General features: G+C 42.3%; 1 protein-coding gene across 2 annotated transcripts in view; it reads left to right on the forward strand.

The window, feature by feature from the left end:
• The window catches only part of crip2 (cysteine-rich protein 2), a 22795-nt gene that overhangs the window by 6107 nt on the left and 10335 nt on the right, over positions 1–6353 (forward strand). The window lies entirely within an intron of this gene.

Genomic DNA, 6353 nt, shown 5'->3' on the forward strand with positions numbered 1-6353 from the left:
CAGCCAGCCAGTCAGTCAGGTGTATGGTGTTTATTAGGACGTGCAATTATCACACTGCTGTGATAGAAGCCCAAAAAAAGATAAACACCCGCGTGGACTCAGCTGTCACAGATAGATGAAGCGAATGAGAAAGAGGACAGGGAGAGGGCAGTGTGTCTGTGTGTGTGTGTGTTTTGCTTTATGAGTGTGTTTTGGATGGGTTTATTGTGGCGAGAGCTGAACAGATGGGTCCACGTTACCAGAGGGTGCAACAGAACAGAATCCAGCCAACTGTGATTTAGAGATATTTACAATAACATTGGTTACATCATGAGCGTCATAAAGAGACTCGTTCATAAGCTGCGTGATTTGGATGTCTGTTTAGAAATGCATTAAGTTAACATCAGCCTCGTGTGTCACAAAGTGATTGAGTTTACGGTCATAAACTGTACGTTTGTGCTTCATTAAAGTGCGTCACGTGTATGTACACTTTACACAGCTGATTTTTATCTCCTCCCGCAGCACGCCAAAAGAAGCGGACGCGGCGTCGTCCTCTTTGTCAGACGCATTACACTTTCCCCTAGTTGCACCCTGATCGAATTATTGAGTGATAAGAGAGCACCCATATGAGATTTCACAGCCCAACCAACCCCCCCTCCCTCCCTCCTCCCCCTGGCGGACATTCCTGCCACTTTGCATGCTGGGAGCTCAGCTGTCTAAATGTTGTTCGGTACTTGTACTAGTGCTTGTTTATCTGTTGTGACTTCTTTAGACTTTAATAAGACAGAGAGGGCATATTTCCTCCTGACCCGGGGTGAATCTCAGTCCATCGCCGGCTGGTTCGGTCGCAGCTGCCCTGTCACTGTTCACAATTAAGCAACCATAATTAAGTCATTTGGAGAAAATGGGGCCTTTAATGTTTTCCCCTCTGAAGACTCCTCCTTAAAGTTCTGTTGTTTAATGTTCTGTCCAATTACAGTGTATTTGTAGACCTTTTGCTGCAGGCCCGCTCTCATGCTGCTCCTCTCGCAGACTGTCTGTACACGGGAGAAATAATTGGTTTCACTCTTAATATGATCTGAAGTGTAAGTGAATCATGTAACAGAAGGGGGGGGGGGGAAATGAATCAAATTAGAACCTGTTTGAAGTTCTCTGATGTACGTCTATCTTTGCAAGCAGAACGAATACTCTCACCCGCTGGAATATCACATGAGTCATTCGTTTTCAATAATATTACGATCTATTTGATGTTGAATTGCTGTTTTTACCCTTGCATTAGATGTCTTATGACTGCAATTTAGGCCCAATTAAAGATTTCTCTTCATCAAAGACCACGACTGCGCCTATCTAATGCTTTTGTGTCGTCTCCTGATTAATCTTAACGTATGGACTGATATCAGGGATGATATGTCGTTAGAACAGTAATAAAAAGCTATGTTTTTCAAAATAAAATGTGCCCATCTTAAAGGGAAAACTGTGCTCTCTTATTAGCTGTGGTCTTTTACAGATGTCCAAAGTATGTTTGCAGCTATGACATGCGTTATGGCTGGACCCAGTCCTACATAAAGTGTATATATATATCTGACCTTATTAAATCAGAAAGCATGAGCCATTCACAATTTAAATGCTTTTCCCATTTAGTGAGGTAAAAGCACCTAAATCACTTACTCATGCCTTGAGTATAAAGTTTAGATGAGATGCTGCGCCTTAATTTCATGCCAGTGCTAGCGCTAATGCTGTCCTAATGCCATTTTTGCTGGCCGTTTTTGTGCACTTGAGCCCGTTTGGTAATTTCCTGGCTGCAAATCAACTTAACTGTGCAGAGGTGGGTGGAGTGCCACAGCTGAGGTTGTGTTCATGCGCATCAGGTGGTGCAGTGCACAGTTTCAGGCACTCATTTCTACACACGTTATCGTGTTTCCTCACATCTTATCACAAGAGCAAGCCTCTAACAACATGTTTTTTGTGGGTTGAGTTGATTGATGTGCATACGCAGACCTCTCCAAAATCACCAGAAACACTGCTGAGTTTTGTCTCCTCTCCTGGTTAATGTTCAGTCACATCAGTGAAACCAAGCACTTGTAAACACTGAGGCTAAATCACAAAGAAGAGTCAGCAGCAGGCTGTCTCAGTGATTTAAACCATATTGACAATGCAATCAGAGAAGCCAACCGCAGACTGAAGAGCTTAGACCAGGAATTTACAAATTAAGTTAAGCAGCTTACAGTCGTGCAGGTATCATATGGTTTTGGTGATCATGACCTCTGACCAGCGCTGTTTTCTTTTTTCTTTTTCATCCTCTCGTCTGGAGCTTGCTGTTCCTGCAGTAACATCGCCTGTCAGGCAGTATTTAATATGAATGCTGGACATTTATCTTTATTGAACGTGATTTCAATAATGTCCTCATATGAAAAATCTAATTTTCCCCAAAAATGTTCAAAGCAAATCCATTCAAAATGTCTTTTTCTATTACACGATCGAATCGTCTGAGCCTGTCGCAGTCATCTGTCGTGGTTGCTGACTTTTTTTGGGCTCCATTAACTTCCAAGATGAGCTCCATCCAAGCCCATGGATGGAGCTCATCATTGGGATTCAGAAGGGATTGATTCCCCCAGGAAATTGTTTACCTAAGGTGGTAATGTATCCTGATTCTGATCCTCCTCTTGTATCCCGACGATGTTCTATTTTGTAATGTTTTTAGTAATATTAAAGCGAGGAGGTCTTTGTGTCAGGCGATAGGGGAAATCCTGATTTACTAGAAGTACTTGATTTGAGATATCTCTTAGTAGGTTAACCACAAAAAACAGACAGACACAGAAGTGTAATGTGAGATGTACTACAAGTCTTCAGCAGTGATTTCCCCCAAAGCTGTCCCACCGTTTACATCAAACCACAGGGGAATCCTTTGTTGTGTGCATTAGAGTGAGGCAAATAGCAGGCTGTCGTGAGAGAATTGGCTAAAAGGATTTGGCACACCGTCATCAATGTTGACAATGTAGATGTGAATATCCGGAGAGACTTCCCTGTGAACAGGAGCTTGTTTGTTTACGTAAGTGGGTGCATTTACCCCGGGGTTGTTGCCGTAATGAGGTAGAGGAAGACTTGGTGGCATTTCTGTCGCCTCATTTGTGCCCACACGTTTACTATTTTGAGAGACGAAGAACTGCAGTGCAGTCGTTGCATCATTTTTATTCATCAGTAGTTTTATTAAATCTTTGCATGCATCTAAAAATGTCAACCTAAATGCAGATTTCCTGGCTTAATTCCCGTGGTCGGGGCTATATGAAAGATAATAAGGATATTGCTTGGAGCAGGGGGTATAAACATCTGGGCCAGAAGCAGATCCCCTCCACCTCCCCCACTCTGTAACTCCCACAACACGTAATACAGACAGACAGGCTCACCCCTCTTACAATAACAACTGCCCTCTAAAACAGGGAGCTGTTAAACAGTGGACTTTGTTACTACACACAGACGGACTCACGTACAGAGGAATGAGGGCATACTGCAGAGGCTCTGACGTCTGTTTCCATTCATATGCTGGCTTTTCAAATCTGTCTGGAGGTGTGTCGTGTTCATGAGTCAGTCAAGGACATGGACATACACACACACACACACTAAATGCACAACATTGATGACACACTAGCAGTATTTTTAACTCTGTAGAGGTGTCAGGAGGTATATGGATATCCTCAAATTTAGGAGGAAATAAATCACACACAGACTCAGAACAGACAGGTTAATCCCCTGCTGGTTCCATTTAGACTCTGTTTAAACATCTTGTAAAGGTGTTTAAAGGTTTGTCACGACTCTTTAATTTAAAAAGATCCTAAGAAAGGCAAAATTTACTGAAGAAAATTCAAGTGCTCGCTTGAAAGTTGCACAGTGGCACATCTCCACAGGTCTGGAAATGTCTTTAAATATTTGTGTGTGTTTGTTGAAGAACTGAAAGAATTTGAAGTGTCTGTTTCAAATGCAGGAGCCGAAAGCATTTGAACTGTAAGAAATTACAGTTCAAGCACTGTAGGTAGTTGGTAGGTAGGTAACTGTGAACTTCACAATAAGAGCTGAAATAGCAGCAGATGCACCACCTATGAAAGCAGTTGAACTGTCGGTGGAGTTTTTAACCCATAAAGCAATTAAAATAATGTTTACAGCGTTAATAGTTGAAGTGTTAGACATCAGTTTTAAGCTTCACTGTAGGAAGTTGAATTGTCTGTTTTTGTGTAAATGCTAAAAAGTAGATCAAGAGCTGAAAGCAAGAGAAGTGTGAGTTTAAGAGCTAAAATGTAAGTAGATGTCTCGACTGTTAGTTGAGGTGTAAGAGATGAAAGCAGTTGAACCGTTTACAGTTTACTCGGTTCTCAAACTCTGGAGCAGATAGTTGAAGTCAGTTGAATTGCCTTTAGCATTTGAACATTTAAGGCAGTTGAATTGTAAGTTTAAGCTCTAAAAGTAGTTGAACTGTCAGTCAAAATATAACAGATGGAAGTAGCTGAAATGTCAGTAGATGTCTTAACCGTAAAAGCAGTTGAGGTGTAAAATAAGAAAAAAAAATATCAGTTGAACTGTAAACTCTGAAAGCAAGTAAATTTTCACTTTAAAAGTTGAAGCAGCAGTGATGGCTGAACTACTGTTAATAGTTGAAGTGTCAGCTGGTATGTAAGGGGTTATAGAGCAGATTAGACAAACAAAAGCTACTTGTCCCATTCATACATTTCCTTTTAACTCTAGTGCTCGAGTGTGGGGGGTTTGTGGCCATCTTCTTGATTTAAGAGCGACTTATTGATTTTAAAAAGTGATTTATTGGTGGCTTTTTACTCTGAATAACAGTATCTTTAAGTGTGAGTTCCCATTTCCGCCCTTGTGCTATGTCCAAGTCAGCATTCCTCTGCACTGCAAGTGTTGATGGGAGGTCCCCAGCTATTCTCCAGGGCCTTGTTGTTGGCCATTTGTCTTAGTGCTGTAATTGACAGGGAGGGACTGACAGTGAAACTGATTGGAGAGTAAACAGAAACCTCTGCAGGGAATAGTTAAATCCTGGAGAAGCATTTTCCACACATGATAGCCATAACACAGTCACTCACGTCAAATCAAATCAAATCAAATTAAATTTAACTTTATTATCGAAAGAAGGAAATTAATTTGGTCAGTGGGGAAAGAAGACGCAGGAGCATTACAGAAATTCCCAAAATACACACAATCCATAAAAGGAACGACACCAAAGAAAAGCTGTACATCCGCGTGGTTGTCACAGGATGTTCGTCCTCTCTTAACCTTCGACCTTCTCCTTAAATTAGTTCCCTATTGCTCATTTTTATCTCAAGATTTGTGGCATTGAAGCTAAAAGTGTGAGTTAGTTTTGAAAAGTCTGTTATAGATTAAAAAAAAAAAAAACTTTCCTAGCTTGTAAATTAATGTTATTCTTTGTGCGACGTCCATATTCAGTCATAGTTTTTTGTCTTCCGGTTTGTTGTTTTTTCCTGTGTTTTTGTTATTTGCATTCCATACTCTTCATTTATTTAATTTCCTTCCTGATATGATGCTCAGACAGGACTTTGAAAGTACTTTTACAGGTTGCGGTACATATGGGAAAGCATCTAGAGGAAGTAATCGTCTATATGCCTGCATACATGCTGTATGTGTGTGTGTCTGTACGTATGTTTGTGTGTGTTTTTGACTGAGGGTATGTAGGAAACAGACTCCAGTATCCGGCTATTTGTGCCCTGCCTTGATAAGAGAAGGTGTTTCCTCTGCTGCCTGCACGACTCCTTAGGGCCCATTGTGTGGAAGCAGCAGGGATTTATTATTGGTAAGGGTATAATTAGGGTCCCTTGCCTGTCTGGAGGAGGGGCCGGTTTGGTGAGACTGGAGCAATGGGGTTGAAGGGCTGTCTGCAGCAGGATGGTTATACTGTAAACTGGGGGAGGGGGGGTTTGTATGTTTTGAGGGGTAACACAAAGGATCTGGGTTAGATGTGGGCACCCCCTGCTGCTCCAGCTGGACTGGGACTCACGCCACTGTCTGTCTATCCCGCAATGACGTCATCCTTGCATCCTATGTGGTACACAGGCATTCCCAGTATTCCCACCCCGCCCCACCCCCACAATCACTCAGTTGGCACGATGCCAGGATTTCCCCCAGGACACATCAGCCCAGCCACAGAGCACAAGCCCATCCTTATTCTGACAGAGTGAGGCAATGAGGGACGTCATTCCTCCCCTGCGATGAGTGATTTGAACGGCACATTATATATACGTACAAAGCCCGACACAATCGACGGAGAGAATAAAGACCGTTGTTCGTCGTAATGTATATAAATGCTGCTTTATGTGAATGTTTGCACTCACCCCCCCCCCCCCCCCCCCCACCTC

Source organism: Morone saxatilis, unplaced genomic scaffold, assembly GCF_004916995.1.
Source record: "Morone saxatilis isolate NCDOM2014 unplaced genomic scaffold, NCSU_SB_2.0 Contig3, whole genome shotgun sequence".
Classification (NCBI taxonomy): Eukaryota; Metazoa; Chordata; class Actinopteri; family Moronidae; genus Morone; species Morone saxatilis.